Source organism: Phyllobates terribilis, unplaced genomic scaffold (assembly GCF_046119375.1).
Source record: "Phyllobates terribilis strain yellow unplaced genomic scaffold, ASM4611937v1 Scaffold_34__1_contigs__length_13252353, whole genome shotgun sequence".
NCBI classification, from domain to species: domain Eukaryota; kingdom Metazoa; phylum Chordata; class Amphibia; order Anura; family Dendrobatidae; genus Phyllobates; species Phyllobates terribilis.
Window position 1 is genome coordinate 4,148,368 of NW_027362794.1, and position 16,451 is coordinate 4,164,818.

Genomic DNA, 16,451 nt, shown 5'->3' on the forward strand with positions numbered 1-16,451 from the left:
GTATTCCCCAGTCATTACACCAAATACTGCTAATCGAGTGACGATTCGTGCCAGATATTCCACGAGCATAGAATATCGCAATGAATGCATCTAGCTCCTCATCAGATAGAGTTTGTTCAGCATTACACAGTAATACAAGCAGGTAAAACACAAGGAAAATGTGAAAAGTTGACATGTAAATTGAACTACATCTATATGAACATCAGGGTAAATAAGACAGAGTGAAAAAATTATGCACAAAACTTTATAGCAACATTTATTGACAAAAGGACCTCAAAATAAGGTAGGGAGTCAAAATGACTCCCTTCAGTAGTTCTTGATAAATTTTGAAAAAAACGCGCAAATTTTTCACCAAAATTATTTATTCTCACAAAATCTTTTTTCACATCATATTTGAGGAAAAGTCACCGAGTTTCAAGCCGGAATTCTGAAAAATGTAGTCACAGAAGAGAAATAAAAAACGAAAGGAGTAAAAATGACTCCATCAGTAGTTCTAGTGTTAAATGGATTTTTAGAACAGGGAGATGGAAAAAGAGCTTGCTCTGTCCACTCCACGCATTGACCTGGTATTGCAGTATCTCCAGGACCGGTGCACCCCTTCTTTAATGCAGTTTCTAAAATCAGAAAGAATTGAATTCAATGTTTTTTGTTCATTTTGCTTGTTTGTCGGATTTTGGGATGGACTCTTTGGCTTCGCTTTTCTTCTCCTCATTGGATTTTTCATGTTCAAAGTTGCAGAAGCCAGATGACAAGCTCATTTTGGTTCAACTTCAGCAACTGTGCATTGCATTGCCATATAATGTAATGCAATGCTATCTATCTAGCTCTCCCTCTATACTTCCTTTTGGATAAACAGACATATTAGGCAAGCATTTTGGAGCTTTCACCTAAATAACTACAGGTGGTGAGATAAGCTGCACAATATAATTGACCTTTCAGTATATTGTTGCACACACACCATCTATTTAGCAAATGCCCTTGTTATCAACAGCAGCCTTTTAAACTCACCTGAGCTAACAGGTATGTGCGCTGGTTACTCTGCTGCGCTTAAAATTTCTTTTTTGGTTTGCTACAATGCCTTTTCTGAAACGTTGTCTCCCTCTGCTGGAACACTGACTTCTTTCATTTAATGCCTGCAGACTATAAAAGAGAACCCAACCCAAAAAGTTGGGTTGATTAGTCTGTGGCATTCTGTTAAACTGTTGCTTATGGCGGTCTCTGTGAGCTTCTCAGTGACATTCAGCCAGCCAGGTATCCTGCCTGCAGTAGATGGAATGTGGCAATGGAACGCTGGCTGCGCGTGTCATAATAGGCTCTGAGCCTTTATATACCTGCGCACAGCAGCAGCCACCTTCAGTCTGCTGCTGGACAGCCAGCAGCAGCAGGAGAGGTAAGTAATCAGCAGCCCTCCTGCTAAGGGTAGACAGCTGCTCGTTCCACCCCACCCCCCGCCTTAATTGGTTCTCCTCCCTTCCAACGGTGTTGAGGCGGGTGGGAACAGCAGGGGGTGAGGGTGCTGTGTTTAAAGAGGTGGAGTTATGCAGATCTAAAACGCGTGGATTGCAGCAGCAGCAAGCCGAAAAGTGCAGGCATGTAAGGGATCTAGAGGTTGACAACATGTCTTCTTAACGGGAGTCCAGGAGCTCATCTCCACAAATGGACTTTTCAGGATCCTTAGGTGGCTCCGTAGTTCGAAACCAATTCTGGTTATCGCTTCTCGGCCTTTTGGCTAAGATCAAGTGTAGTATCTGTTCTTATCAGTTTAATATCTGATACGTCCCCTATCTGGGGACCATATATTAAATGGATTTTTAGAACAGGGAGATGGAAAAAGAGCTTGCTCTGTCCACTCCACGCATTGACCTGGTATTGCAGTATCTCCAGGACCGGTGCACCCCTTCTTTAATGCAGTTTCTAAAATCAGAAAGAATTGAATTCAATGTTTTTTGTTCATTTTGCTTGTTTGTCGGATTTTGGGATGGACTCTTTGGCTTCGCTTTTCTTCTCCTCATTGGATTTTTCATGTTCAAAGTTGCAGAAGCCAGATGACAAGCTCATTTTGGTTCAACTTCAGCAACTGTGCATTGCATTGCCATGTAATGTAACGCAATGCTATCTATCTAGCTCTCCCTCTGTACTTCCTTTTGGATAAACAGACATATTAGGCAAGCATTTTGGAGCTTTCACCTAAATAACTACAGGTGGTGAGATAAGCTGCACAATATAATTGACCTTTCAGTATATTGTTGCACACACACCATCTATTTAGCAAATGCCCTTGTTATCAACAGCAGCCTTTTAAACTCACCTGAGCTAACAGGTATGTGCGCTGGTTACTCTGCTGCGCTTAAAATTTCTTTTTTGGTTTGCTACAATGCCTTTTCTGAAACGTTGTCTCCCTCTGCTGGAACACTGACTTCTTTCATTTAATGCCTGCAGACTATAAAAGAGAACCCAACCCAAAAAGTTGGGTTGATTAGTCTGTGGCATTCTGTTAAACTGTTGCTTATGGCGGTCTCTGTGAGCTTCTCAGTGACATTCAGCCAGCCAGGTATCCTGCCTGCAGTAGATGGAATGTGGCAATGGAACGCTGGCTGCGCGTGTCATAATAGGCTCTGAGCCTTTATATACCTGCGCACAGCAGCAGCCACCTTCAGTCTGCTGCTGGACAGCCAGCAGCAGCAGCAGCAGGAGAGGTAATTAATCAGCAACCCTCCTGCTAAGGGTAGACAGCTGCTCGTTCCACCCCCCCCCCCCCCGCCTTAATTGGTTCTCCTCCCTTCCAACGGTGTTGAGGCGGGTGGGAACAGCAGGGGGTGAGGGTGCTGTGTTTAAAGAGGTGGAGTTATGCAGATCTAAAACGCGTGGATTGCAGCAGCAGCAAGCCGAAAAGTGCAGGCATGTAAGGGATCTAGAGGTTGACAACATGTCTTCTTAACGGGAGTCCAGGAGCTCATCTCCACAAATGGACTTTTCAGGATCCTTAGGTGGCTCCGTAGTTCGAAACCAATTCTGGTTATCGCTTCTCGGCCTTTTGGCTAAGATCAAGGGTAGTATCTGTTCTTATCAGTTTAATATCTGATACGTCCCCTATCTGGGGACCATATATTAAATGGATTTTTAGAACAGGGAGATGGAAAAAGAGCTTGCTCTGTCCACTCCACGCATTGACCTGGTATTGCAGTATCTCCAGGACCGGTGCACCCCTTCTTTAATGCAGTTTCTAAAATCAGAAAGAATTGAATTCAATGTTTTTTGTTCATTTTGCTTGTTTGTCGGATTTTGGGATGGACTCTTTGGCTTCGCTTTTCTTCTCCTCATTGGATTTTTCATGTTCAAAGTTGCAGAAGCCAGATGACAAGCTCATTTTGGTTCAACTTCAGCAACTGTGCATTGCATTGCCATGTAATGTAACGCAATGCTATCTATCTAGCTCTCCCTCTGTACTTCCTTTTGGATAAACAGACATATTAGGCAAGCATTTTGGAGCTTTCACCTAAATAACTACAGGTGGTGAGATAAGCTGCACAATATAATTGACCTTTCAGTATATTGTTGCACACACACCATCTATTTAGCAAATGCCCTTGTTATCAACAGCAGCCTTTTAAACTCACCTGAGCTAACAGGTATGTGCGCTGGTTACTCTGCTGCGCTTAAAATTTCTTTCTTGGTTTGCTACAATGCCTTTTCTGAAACGTTGTCTCCCTCTGCTGCAACACTGACTTCTTTCATTTAATGCCTGCAGACTATAAAAGAGAACCCAACCCAAAAAGTTGGGTTGATTAGTCTGTGGCATTCTGTTAAACTGTTGCTTATGGCGGTCTCTGTGAGCTTCTCAGTGACATTCAGCCAGCCAGGTATCCTGCCTGCAGTAGATGGAATGTGGCAATGGAACGCTGGCTGCGCGTGTCATAATAGGCTCTGAGCCTTTATATACCTGCGCACAGCAGCAGCCACCTTCAGTCTGCTGCTGGACAGCCAGCAGCAGCAGGAGAGGTAAGTAATCAGCAGCCCTCCTGCTAAGGGTAGACAGCTGCTCGTTCCACCCCACCCCCCGCCTTAATTGGTTCTCCTCCCTTCCAACGGTGTTGAGGCGGGTGGGAACAGCAGGGGGTGAGGGTGCTGTGTTTAAAGAGGTGGAGTTATGCAGATCTAAAACGCGTGGATTGCAGCAGCAGCAAGCCGAAAAGTGCAGGCATGTAAGGGATCTAGAGGTTGACAACATGTCTTCTTAACGGGAGTCCAGGAGCTCATCTCCACAAATGGACTTTTCAGGATCCTTAGGTGGCTCCGTAGTTCGAAACCAATTCTGGTTATCGCTTCTCTGCCTTTTGGCTAAGATCAAGTGTAGTATCTGTTCTTATCAGTTTAATATCTGATACGTCCCCTATCTGGGGACCATATATTAAATGGATTTTTAGAACAGGGAGATGGAAAAAGAGCTTGCTCTGTCCACTCCACGCATTGACCAGGTATTGCAGTATCTCCAGGACCGGTGCACCCCTTCTTTAATGCAGTTTCTAAAATCAGAAAGAATTGAATTCAATGTTTTTTGTTCATTTTGCTTGTTTGTCGGATTTTGGGATGGACTCTTTGGCTTCGCTTTTCTTCTCCTCATTGGATTTTTCATGTTCAAAGTTGCAGAAGCCAGATGACAAGCTCATTTTGGTTCAACTTCAGCAACTGTGCATTGCATTGCCATGTAATGTAACGCAATGCTATCTATCTAGCTCTCCCTCTGTACTTCCTTTTGGATAAACAGACATATTAGGCAAGCATTTTGGAGCTTTCACTATAAATAACTACAGGTGGTGAGATAAGCTGCACAATATAATTGACCTTTCAGTATATTGTTGCACACACACCATCTATTTAGCAAATGCCCTTGTTATCAACAGCAGCCTTTTAAACTCACCTAAGCTAACAGGTATGTGCGCTGGTTACTCTGCTGCGCTTAAAATTTCTTTTTTGGTTTGCTACAATGCCTTTTCTGAAACGTTGTCTCCCTCTGCTGGAACACTGACTTCTTTCATTTAATGCCTGCAGACTATAAAAGAGAACCCAACCCAAAAAGTTGGGTTGATTAGTCTGTGGCATTCTGTTAAACTGTTGCTTATGGCGGTCTCTGTGAGCTTCTCAGTGACATTCAGCCAGCCAGGTATCCTGCCTGCAGTAGATGGAATGTGGCAATGGAACGCTGGCTGCGCGTGTCATAATAGGCTCTGAGCCTTTATATACCTGCGCACAGCAGCAGCCACCTTCAGTCTGCTGCTGGACAGCCAGCAGCAGCAGGAGAGGTAAGTAATCAGCAGCCCTCCTGCTAAGGGTAGACAGCTGCTCGTTCCACCCCACCCCCCGCCTTAATTGGTTCTCCTCCCTTCCAACGGTGTTGAGGCGGGTGGGAACAGCAGGGGGTGAGGGTGCTGTGTTTAAAGAGGTGGAGTTATGCAGATCTAAAACGCGTGGATTGCAGCAGCAGCAAGCAGAAAAGTGCAGGCATGTAAGGGATCTAGAGGTTGACAACATGTCTTCTTAACGGGAGTCCAGGAGCTCATCTCCACAAATGGACTTTTCAGGATCCTTAGGTGGCTCCGTAGTTCGAAACCAATTCTGGTTATCGCTTCTCGGCCTTTTGGCTAAGATCAAGTGTAGTATCTTTCGAAAAGGCGGTTTTGGATGTTGGCCGCCCTAGTAGATTGATACATTATGCACACTGGGGTTTAGGCGCTTGTTAGTACGCCAGGTGGCTAATATAGTCATCTGGTGGAAAGCATGGCCCCCCAGGATCGACGCCATTGGGCCGGGGAAGATCGAAAGCCCGAAGTGTGAAGTGCCCCAGGAGTGGTGACCCTGGGGTGCCTTAACTCACTGGGATTGGGAACCCCACTTGAGTTTATGGCACATTTGCACAAGCACTTCAAATTTTCTTTCTTCGCACACACCCTTATTCCGGGCCTTCTGGCCTTAGGATGGGGAATTTTTCAATTCCCGGTCGAAGGTCTGGGCAGTATTATACTGTGAAACCTTCACTATTTATTTAATTTCTTTGTCACTGTGTGTCCACTTATTCACGTGTGTCACGTCCTACTAGGATTTTGTCGGGATGCGGTTCCCTTACGGGTTCCTCTCTTGGCAGGTCTAGGGGGGGAGTGTGTGGCCATCAGGTTCCGCTCCCCCCTGAACCCCCCTGGCTCTCCTCTTTTGGGAGGAGAGCGTTGTTGGCTCCCCTCTTCCGGGAGGGGAGCACAGTCTTTGGCTCCCAGTGCCTTGCTCGGGTGAGAACTCGGGCAGGTGCTGGGGGTAAGATTGGGTCGCCTCTGGCTTCGGCTGGAGGTGGCTTTTTGTCCCTGTTCCTCGCTGTGGCCTTTTGGCTCGGAGGGACGGGGAATGGTTTGGGGGACCCTTCTCCTTTTGGAGAGGGTTTCAAGAAGACCAGCATCCTAGTGCACTTTTTTTGTGGCACTTGTCACTTTTTTAAGCGCACTCGGGTTTTGTACACGAATTCGGGCTTTCGATAAAAAAATCTGTTCTTATCAGTTTAATATCTGATACGTCCCCTATCTGGGGACCATATATTAAATGGATTTTTAGAACAGGGAGATGGAAAAAGAGCTTGCTCTGTCCACTCCACGCATTGACCTGGTATTGCAGTATCTCCAGGACCGGTGCACCCCTTCTTTAATGCAGTTTCTAAAATCAGAAAGAATTGAATTCAATGTTTTTTGTTCATTTTGCTTGTTTGTCGGATTTTGGGATGGACTCTTTGGCTTCGCTTTTCTTCTCCTCATTGGATTTTTCATGTTCAAAGTTGCAGAAGCCAGATGACAAGCTCATTTTGGTTCAACTTCAGCAACTGTGCATTGCATTGCCATGTAATGTAACGCAATGCTATCTATCTAGCTCTCCCTCTGTACTTCCTTTTGGATAAACAGACATATTAGGCAAGCATTTTGGAGCTTTCACCTAAATAACTACAGGTGGTGAGATAAGCTGCACAATATAATTGACCTTTCAGTATATTGTTGCACACACACCATCTATTTAGCAAATGCCCTTGTTATCAACAGCAGCCTTTTAAACTCACCTGAGCTAACAGGTATGTGCGCTGGTTACTCTGCTGCGCTTAAAATTTCTTTTTTGGTTTGCTACAATGCCTTTTCTGAAACGTTGTCTCCCTCTGCTGGAACACTGACTTCTTTCATTTAATGCCTGCAGACTATAAAAGAGAACCCAACCCAAAAAGTTGGGTTGATTAGTCTGTGGCATTCTGTTAAACTGTTGCTTATGGCGGTCTCTGTGAGCTTCTCAGTGACATTCAGCCAGCCAGGTATCCTGCCTGCAGTAGATGGAATGTGGCAATGGAACGCTGGCTGCGCGTGTCATAATAGGCTCTGAGCCTTTATATACCTGCGCACAGCAGCAGCCACCTTCAGTCTGCTGCTGGACAGCCAGCAGCAGCAGGAGAGGTAAGTAATCAGCAGCCCTCCTGCTAAGGGTAGACAGCTGCTCGTTCCACCCCACCCCCCGCCTTAATTGGTTCTCCTCCCTTCCAACGGTGTTGAGGCGGGTGGGAACAGCAGGGGGTGAGGGTGCTGTGTTTAAAGAGGTGGAGTTATGCAGATCTAAAACGTGTGGATTGCAGCAGCAGCAAGCCGAAAAGTGCAGGCATGTAAGGGATCTAGAGGTTGACAACATGTCTTCTTAACGGGAGTCCAGGAGCTCATCTCCACAAATGGACTTTTCAGGATCCTTAGGTGGCTCCGTAGTTCGAAACCAATTCTGGTTATCGCTTCTCGGCCTTTTGGCTAAGATCAAGGGTAGTATCTGTTCTTATCAGTTTAATATCTGATACGTCCCCTATCTGGGGACCATATATTAAATGGATTTTTAGAACAGGGAGATGGAAAAAGAGCTTGCTCTGTCCACTCCACGCATTGACCTGGTATTGCAGTATCTCCAGGACCGGTGCACCCCTTCTTTAATGCAGTTTCTAAAATCAGAAAGAATTGAATTCAATGTTTTTTGTTCATTTTGCTTGTTTGTCGGATTTTGGGATGGACTCTTTGGCTTCGCTTTTCTTCTCCTCATTGGATTTTTCATGTTCAAAGTTGCAGAAGCCAGATGACAAGCTCATTTTGGTTCAACTTCAGCAACTGTGCATTGCATTGCCATGTAATGTAACGCAATGCTATCTATCTAGCTCTCCCTCTGTACTTCCTTTTGGATAAACAGACATATTAGGCAAGCATTTTGGAGCTTTCACCTAAATAACTACAGGTGGTGAGATAAGCTGCACAATATAATTGACCTTTCAGTATATTGTTGCACACACACCATCTATTTAGCAAATGCCCTTGTTATCAACAGCAGCCTTTTAAACTCACCTGAGCTAACAGGTATGTGCGCTGGTTACTCTGCTGCGCTTAAAATTTCTTTTTTGGTTTGCTACAATGCCTTTTCTGAAACGTTGTCTCCCTCTGCTGGAACACTGACTTCTTTCATTTAATGCCTGCAGACTATAAAAGAGAACCCAACCCAAAAAGTTGGGTTGATTAGTCTGTGGCATTCTGTTAAACTGTTGCTTATGGCGGTCTCTGTGAGCTTCTCAGTGACATTCAGCCAGCCAGGTATCCTGCCTGCAGTAGATGGAATGTGGCAATGGAACGCTGGCTGCGCGTGTCATAATAGGCTCTGAGCCTTTAAATACCTGCGCACAGCAGCAGCCACCTTCAGTCTGCTGCTGGACAGCCAGCAGCAGCAGGAGAGGTAAGTAATCAGCAGCCCTCCTGCTAAGTGTAGACAGCTGCTCGTTCCACCCCACCCCCCGCCTTAATTGGTTCTCCTCCCTTCCAACGGTGTTGAGGCGGGTGGGAACAGCAGGGGGTGAGGGTGCTGTGTTTAAAGAGGTGGAGTTATGCAGATCTAAAACGCGTGGATTGCAGCAGCAGCAAGCCGAAAAGTGCAGGCATGTAAGGGATCTAGAGGTTGACAACATGTCTTCTTAACGGGAGTCCAGGAGCTCATCTCCACAAATGGACTTTTCAGGATCCTTAGGTGGCTCCGTAGTTCGAAACCAATTCTGATTATCGCTTCTCGGCCTTTTGGCTAAGATCAAGTGTAGTATCTGTTCTTATCAGTTTAATATCTGATACGTCCCCTATCTGGGGACCATATATTAAATGGATTTTTAGAACAGGGAGATGGAAAAAGAGCTTGCTCTGTCCACTCCACGCATTGACCTGGTATTGCAGTATCTCCAGGACCGGTGCACCCCTTCTTTAATGCAGTTTCTAAAATCAGAAAGAATTGAATTCCATGTTTTTTGTTCATTTTGCTTGTTTGTCGGATTTTGGGATGGACTCTTTGGCTTCGCTTTTCTTCTCCTCATTGGATTTTTCATGTTCAAAGTTGCAGAAGCCAGATGACAAGCTCATTTTGGTTCAACTTCAGCAACTGTGCATTGCATTGCCATGTAATGTAACGCAATGCTATCTATCTAGCTCTCCCTCTGTACTTCCTTTTGGATAAACAGACATATTAGGCAAGCATTTTGGAGCTTTCACCTAAATAACTACAGGTGGTGAGATAAGCTGCACAATATAATTGACCTTTCAGTATATTGTTGCACACACACCATCTATTTAGCAAATGCCCTTGTTATCAACAGCAGCCTTTTAAACTCACCTGAGCTAACAGGTATGTGCGCTGGTTACTCTGCTGCGCTTAAAATTTCTTTTTTGGTTTGCTACAATGCCTTTTCTGAAACGTTGTCTCCCTCTGCTGGAACACTGACTTCTTTCATTTAATGCCTGCAGACTATAAAAGAGAACCCAACTCAAAAAGTTGGGTTGATTAGTCTGTGGCATTCTGTTAAACTGTTGCTTATGGCGGTCTCTGTGAGCTTCTCAGTGACATTCAGCCAGCCAGGTATCCTGCCTGCAGTAGATGGAATGTGGCAATGGAACGCTGGCTGCGCGTGTCATAATAGGCTCTGAGCCTTTATATACCTGCGCACAGCAGCAGCCACCTTCAGTCTGCTGCTGGACAGCCAGCAGCAGCAGGAGAGGTAAGTAATCAGCAGCCCTCCTGCTAAGGGTAGACAGCTGCTCGTTCCACCCCACCCCCCGCCTTAATTGGTTCTCCTCCCTTCCAACGGTGTTGAGGCGGGTGGGAACAGCAGGGGGTGAGGGTGCTGTGTTTAAAGAGGTGGAGTTATGCAGATCTAAAACGCGTGGATTGCAGCAGCAGCAAGCCGAAAAGTGCAGGCATGTAAGGGATCTAGAGGTTGACAACATGTCTTCTTAACGGGAGTCCAGGAGCTCATCTCCACAAATGGACTTTTCAGGATCCTTAGGTGGCTCCGTAGTTCGAAACCAATTCTGGTTATCGCTTCTCGGCCTTTTGGCTAAGATCAAGGGTAGTATCTGTTCTTATCAGTTTAATATCTGATACGTCCCCTATCTGGGGACCATATATTAAATGGATTTTTAGAACAGGGAGATGGAAAAAGAGCTTGCTCTGTCCACTCCACGCATTGACCTGGTATTGCAGTATCTCCAGGACCGGTGCACCCCTTCTTTAATGCAGTTTCTAAAATCAGAAAGAATTGAATTCAATGTTTTTTGTTCATTTTGCTTGTTTGTCGGATTTTGGGATGGACTCTTTGGCTTCGCTTTTCTTCTCCTCATTGGATTTTTCATGTTCAAAGTTGCAGAAGCCAGATGACAAGCTCATTTTGGTTCAACTTCAGCAACTGTGCATTGCATTGCCATGTAATGTAACGCAATGCTATCTATCTAGCTCTCCCTCTGTACTTCCTTTTGGATAAACAGACATATTAGGCAAGCATTTTGGAGCTTTCACCTAAATAACTACAGGTGGTGAGATAAGCTGCACAATATAATTGACCTTTCAGTATATTGTTGCACACACACCATCTATTTAGCAAATGCCCTTGTTATCAACAGCAGCCTTTTAAACTCACCTGAGCTAACAGGTATGTGCGCTGGTTACTCTGCTGTGCTTAAAATTTCTTTTTTGGTTTGCTACAATGCCTTTTCTGAAACGTTGTCTCCCTCTGCTGGAACACTGACTTCTTTCATTTAATGCCTGCAGACTATAAAAGAGAACCCAACCCAAAAAGTTGGGTTGATTAGTCTGTGGCATTCTGTTAAACTGTTGCTTATGGCGGTCTCTGTGAGCTTCTCAGTGACATTCAGCCAGCCAGGTATCCTGCCTGCAGTAGATGGAATGTGGCAATGGAACGCTGGCTGCGCGTGTCATAATAGGCTCTGAGCCTTTATATACCTGCGCACAGCAGCAGCCACCTTCAGTCTGCTGCTGGACAGCCAGCAGCAGCAGGAGAGGTAAGTAATCAGCAGCCCTCCTGCTAAGGGTAGACAGCTGCTCGTTCCACCCCACCCCCCGCCTTAATTGGTTCTCCTCCCTTCCAACGGTGTTGAGGCGGGTGGGAACAGCAGGGGGTGAGGGTGCTGTGTTTAAAGAGGTGGAGTTATGCAGATCTAAAACGCGTGGATTGCAGCAGCAGCAAGCCGAAAAGTGCAGGCATGTAAGGGATCTAGAGGTTGACAACAAGTCTTCTTAACGGGAGTCCAGGAGCTCATCTCCACAAATGGACTTTTCAGGATCCTTAGGTGGCTCCGTAGTTCGAAACCAATTCTGGTTATCGCTTCTCGGCCTTTTGGCTAAGATCAAGGGTAGTATCTGTTCTTATCAGTTTAATATCTGATACGTCCCCTATCTGGGGACCATATATTAAATGGATTTTTAGAACAGGGAGATGGAAAAAGAGCTTGCTCTGTCCACTCCACGCATTGACCTGGTATTGCAGTATCTCCAGGACCGGTGCACCCCTTCTTTAATGCAGTTTCTAAAATCAGAAAGAATTGAATTCAATGTTTTTTGTTCATTTTGCTTGTTTGTCGGATTTTGGGATGGACTCTTTGGCTTCGCTTTTCTTCTCCTCATTGGATTTTTCATGTTCAAAGTTGCAGAAGCCAGATGACAAGCTCATTTTGGTTCAACTTCAGCAACTGTGCATTGCATTGCCATGTAATGTAACGCAATGCTATCTATCTAGCTCTCCCTCTGTACTTCCTTTTGGATAAACAGACATATTAGGCAAGCATTTTGGAGCTTTCACCTAAATAACTACAGGTGGTGAGATAAGCTGCACAATATAATTGACCTTTCAGTATATTGTTGCACACACACCATCTATTTAGCAAATGCCCTTGTTATCAACAGCAGCCTTTTAAACTCACCTGAGCTAACAGGTATGTGCGCTGGTTACTCTGCTGTGCTTAAAATTTCTTTTTTGGTTTGCTACAATGCCTTTTCTGAAACGTTGTCTCCCTCTGCTGGAACACTGACTTCTTTCATTTAATGCCTGCAGACTATAAAAGAGAACCCAACCCAAAAAGTTGGGTTGATTAGTCTGTGGCATTCTGTTAAACTGTTGCTTATGGCGGTCTCTGTGAGCTTCTCAGTGACATTCAGCCAGCCAGGTATCCTGCCTGCAGTAGATGGAATGTGGCAATGGAACGCTGGCTGCGCGTGTCATAATAGGCTCTGAGCCTTTATATACCTGCGCACAGCAGCAGCCACCTTCAGTCTGCTGCTGGACAGCCAGCAGCAGCAGGAGAGGTAAGTAATCAGCAGCCCTCCTGCTAAGGGTAGACAGCTGCTCGTTCCACCCCACCCCCCGCCTTAATTGGTTCTCCTCCCTTCCAACGGTGTTGAGGCGGGTGGGAACAGCAGGGGGTGAGGGTGCTGTGTTTAAAGAGGTGGAGTTATGCAGATCTAAAACGCGTGGATTGCAGCAGCAGCAAGCCGAAAAGTGCAGGCATGTAAGGGATCTAGAGGTTGACAACAAGTCTTCTTAACGGGAGTCCAGGAGCTCATCTCCACAAATGGACTTTTCAGGATCCTTAGGTGGCTCCGTAGTTCGAAACCAATTCTGGTTATCGCTTCTCGGCCTTTTGGCTAAGATCAAGTGTAGTATCTTTTGAAAAGGCAGTTTTGTCCTTGGGCTGCCCTAGTAAATTGATGCATATTACACACTGGTTTGGTGCACTTGTTAGTACGCCAGGTGGCTCATAGAGTTATCTGATGGAAAACATGGCCCTCCAGGATCGAAGTCACTAGGCTGGGTAAGTGTGAGGGCTTTGGAGCAATGTGCCCCAGGAGTAGGCGCCCTGGTGGGAGTCCAAGCTTACTGGGACTGGGAACCCCAGAAAGACTTGGCTTCTTAGCACGCCGCACCTTTGCCAATCATACTTTCTGAGCAACCCCCCCTATTCCTGGCCTCCGGGCTAGGAAGGGGAATTTTTATAAACCCGGTCGGAGGTCCGGTCAGCTTTGGGCTGAGAAACCAACACAGGCTCCAGCTCCACTAGGGTGGCAGCCTAGATGGAAGCTGGGAGCACGAAAACGGCTCTTCTCCGGCTTCGGCTAGGGAGAGCATCGGAGATCCCTGACCCTCGCTGTGGCCTTCTGGCTCGGAGGGATGGGGATGGTTTATTGGGGACCCTCTCCTCCGGGAAGGGTCCACATGAATCCTCGCCTCGTGCGCTGTTTTGGTGTGACTTCGGTCACATTTTTCAGTGCCTTGGATGCAGCTTCAATCAAAAAAATCTGTTCTTATCAGTTTAATATCTGATACGTCCCCTATCTGGGGACCATATATTAAATGGATTTTTAGAACAGGGAGATGGAAAAAGAGCTTGCTCTGTGCACTCCACGCATTGACCTGGTATTGCAGTATCTCCAGGACCGGTGCACCCCTTCTTTAATGCAGTTTCTAAAATCAGAAAGAATTGAATTCAATGTTTTTTGTTCATTTTGCTTGTTTGTCGGATTTTGGGATGGACTCTTTGGCTTCGCTTTTCTTCTCCTCATTGGATTTTTCATGTTCAAAGTTGCAGAAGCCAGATGACAAGCTCATTTTGGTTCAACTTCAGCAACTGTGCATTGCATTGCCATGTAATGTAACGCAATGCTATCTATCTAGCTCTCCCTCTGTACTTCCTTTTGGATAAACAGACATATTAGGCAAGCATTTTGGAGCTTTCACCTAAATAACTACAGGTGGTGAGATAAGCTGCACAATATAATTGACCTTTCAGTATATTGTTGCACACACACCATCTATTTAGCAAATGCCCTTGTTATCAACAGCAGCCTTTTAAACTCACCTGAGCTAACAGGTATGTGCGCTGGTTACTCTGCTGTGCTTAAAATTTCTTTTTTAGTTTGCTACAATGCCTTTTCTGAAACGTTGTCTCCCTCTGCTGGAACACTGACTTCTTTCATTTAATGCCTGCAGACTATAAAAGAGAACCCAACCCAAAAAGTTGGGTTGATTAGTCTGTGGCATTCTGTTAAACTGTTGCTTATGGCGGTCTCTGTGAGCTTCTCAGTGACATTCAGCCAGCCAGGTATCCTGCCTGCAGTAGATGGAATGTGGCAATGGAACGCTGGCTGCGCGTGTCATAATAGGCTCTGAGCCTTTATATACCTGCGCACAGCAGCAGCCACCTTCAGTCTGCTGCTGGACAGCCAGCAGCAGCAGGAGAGGTAAGTAATCAGCAGCCCTCCTGCTAAGGGTAGACAGCTGCTCGTTCCACCCCACCCCCCGCCTTAATTGGTTCTCCTCCCTTCCAACGGTGTTGAGGCGGGTGGGAACAGCAGGGGGTGAGGGTGCTGTGTTTAAAGAGGTGGAGTTATGCAGATCTAAAACGCGTGGATTGCAGCAGCAGCAAGCCGAAAAGTGCAGGCATGTAAGGGATCTAGAGGTTGACAACATGTCTTCTTAACGGGAGTCCAGGAGCTCATCTCCACAAATGGACTTTTCAGGATCCTTAGGTGGCTCCGTAGTTCGAAACCAATTCTGGTTATCGCTTCTCGGCCTTTTGGCTAAGATCAAGTGTAGTATCTGTTCTTATCAGTTTAATATCTGATACGTCCCCTATCTGGGGACCATATATTAAATGGATTTTTAGAACAGGGAGATGGAAAAAGAGCTTGCTCTGTCCACTCCACGCATTGACCTGGTATTGCAGTATCTCCAGGACCGGTGCACCCCTTCTTTAATGCAGTTTCTAAAATCAGAAAGAATTGAATTCAATGTTTTTTGTTCATTTTGCTTGTTTGTCGGATTTTGGGATGGACTCTTTGGCTTCGCTTTTCTTCTCCTCATTGGATTTTTCATGTTCAAAGTTGCAGAAGCCAGATGACAAGCTCATTTTGGTTCAACTTCAGCAACTGTGCATTGCATTGCCATGTAATGTAACGCAATGCTATCTATCTAGCTCTCCCTCTGTACTTCCTTTTGGATAAACAGACATATTAGGCAAGCATTTTGGAGCTTTCACCTAAATAACTACAGGTGGTGAGATAAGCTGCACAATATAATTGACCTTTCAGTATATTGTTGCACACACACCATTTATTTAGCAAATGCCCTTGTTATCAACAGCAGCCTTTTAAACTCACCTGAGCTAACAGGTATGTGCGCTGGTTACTCTGCTGCGCTTAAAATTTCTTTTTTGGTTTGCTACAATGCCTTTTCTGAAACGTTGTCTCCCTCTGCTGGAACACTGACTTCTTTCATTTAATGCCTGCAGACTATAAAAGAGAACCCAACCCAAAAAGTTGGGTTGATTAGTCTGTGGAATTCTGTTAAACTGTTGCTTATGGCGGTCTCTGTGAGCTTCTCAGTGACATTCAGCCTGCCAGGTATCCTGCCTGCAGTAGATGGAATGTGGCAATGGAACGCTGGCTGCGCGTGTCATAATAGGCTCTGAGCCTTTATATACCTGCGCACAGCAGCAGCCACCTTCAGTCTGCTGCTGGACAGCCAGCAGCAGCAGGAGAGGTAAGTAATCAGCAGCCCTCCTGCTAAGGGTAGACAGCTGCTCGTTCCACCCCACCCCCCGCCTTAATTGGTTCTCCTCCCTTCCAACGGTGTTGAGGCGGGTGGGAACAGCAGGGGGTGAGGGTGCTGTGTTTAAAGAGGTGGAGTTATGCAGATCTAAAACGCGTGGATTGCAGCAGCAGCAAGCCGAAAAGTGCAGGCATGTAAGGGATCTAGAGGTTGACAACATGTCTTCTTAACGGGAGTCCAGGAGCTCATCTCCACAAATGGACTTTTCAGGATCCTTAGGTGGCTCCGTAGTTCGAAACCAATTCTGGTTATCGCTTCTCGGCCTTTTGACTAAGATCAAGTGTAGTATCTGTTCTTATCAGTTTAATATCTGATACGTCCCCTATCTGGGGACCATATATTAAATGGATTTTTAGAACAGGGAGATGGAAAAAGAGCTTGCTCTGTCCACTCCACGCATTGACCTGGTATTGCAGTATCTCCAGGAACGGTGCACCCCTTCTTTAATGCAGTTTCTAAAATCAGAAAGAATTGAATTCAA

General features: G+C 45.7%; 10 non-coding genes and 4 pseudogenes across 10 annotated transcripts; all 14 read left to right on the forward strand.

Moving 5' to 3' along the window:
• Positions 1-475: 475 nt before the first annotated feature.
• Positions 476-600, forward strand: LOC141182075 (U2 spliceosomal RNA; annotated as a pseudogene).
• A 1,109-nt stretch (positions 601-1,709) lies between these two features.
• LOC141180969 (U2 spliceosomal RNA) lies at positions 1,710-1,900 on the forward strand. The gene has a single exon (XR_012256590.1). It is a non-coding gene; the product is annotated as a U2 spliceosomal RNA (small nuclear RNA).
• A 1,118-nt stretch (positions 1,901-3,018) lies between these two features.
• LOC141181724 (U2 spliceosomal RNA) lies at positions 3,019-3,209 on the forward strand. The gene has a single exon (XR_012257274.1). It is a non-coding gene; the product is annotated as a U2 spliceosomal RNA (small nuclear RNA).
• A 1,109-nt stretch (positions 3,210-4,318) lies between these two features.
• LOC141181704 (U2 spliceosomal RNA) lies at positions 4,319-4,509 on the forward strand. Its single transcript, XR_012257256.1, has one exon. It is a non-coding gene; the product is annotated as a U2 spliceosomal RNA (small nuclear RNA).
• Positions 4,510-5,619: 1,110 nt separating this feature from the next.
• Positions 5,620-5,711, forward strand: LOC141182149 (U2 spliceosomal RNA; annotated as a pseudogene).
• Positions 5,712-6,500: 789 nt separating this feature from the next.
• On the forward strand, positions 6,501-6,679 carry LOC141181935 (U2 spliceosomal RNA; annotated as a pseudogene).
• A 1,109-nt stretch (positions 6,680-7,788) lies between these two features.
• LOC141181725 (U2 spliceosomal RNA) lies at positions 7,789-7,979 on the forward strand. Its single transcript, XR_012257275.1, has one exon. It is a non-coding gene; the product is annotated as a U2 spliceosomal RNA (small nuclear RNA).
• Positions 7,980-9,088: 1,109 nt separating this feature from the next.
• On the forward strand, positions 9,089-9,279 carry LOC141180971 (U2 spliceosomal RNA). The gene has a single exon (XR_012256592.1). It is a non-coding gene; the product is annotated as a U2 spliceosomal RNA (small nuclear RNA).
• A 1,109-nt stretch (positions 9,280-10,388) lies between these two features.
• LOC141181726 (U2 spliceosomal RNA) lies at positions 10,389-10,579 on the forward strand. Its single transcript, XR_012257276.1, has one exon. It is a non-coding gene; the product is annotated as a U2 spliceosomal RNA (small nuclear RNA).
• Positions 10,580-11,688: 1,109 nt separating this feature from the next.
• LOC141181727 (U2 spliceosomal RNA) lies at positions 11,689-11,879 on the forward strand. The gene has a single exon (XR_012257277.1). It is a non-coding gene; the product is annotated as a U2 spliceosomal RNA (small nuclear RNA).
• A 1,109-nt stretch (positions 11,880-12,988) lies between these two features.
• On the forward strand, positions 12,989-13,104 carry LOC141182095 (U2 spliceosomal RNA; annotated as a pseudogene).
• Positions 13,105-13,628: 524 nt separating this feature from the next.
• Positions 13,629-13,811, forward strand: LOC141181921 (U2 spliceosomal RNA). The gene has a single exon (XR_012257449.1). It is a non-coding gene; the product is annotated as a U2 spliceosomal RNA (small nuclear RNA).
• A 1,109-nt stretch (positions 13,812-14,920) lies between these two features.
• On the forward strand, positions 14,921-15,111 carry LOC141180972 (U2 spliceosomal RNA). Its single transcript, XR_012256593.1, has one exon. It is a non-coding gene; the product is annotated as a U2 spliceosomal RNA (small nuclear RNA).
• A 1,109-nt stretch (positions 15,112-16,220) lies between these two features.
• On the forward strand, positions 16,221-16,411 carry LOC141181821 (U2 spliceosomal RNA). Its single transcript, XR_012257362.1, has one exon. It is a non-coding gene; the product is annotated as a U2 spliceosomal RNA (small nuclear RNA).
• The last annotated feature ends 40 nt before the right edge of the window (positions 16,412-16,451 follow it).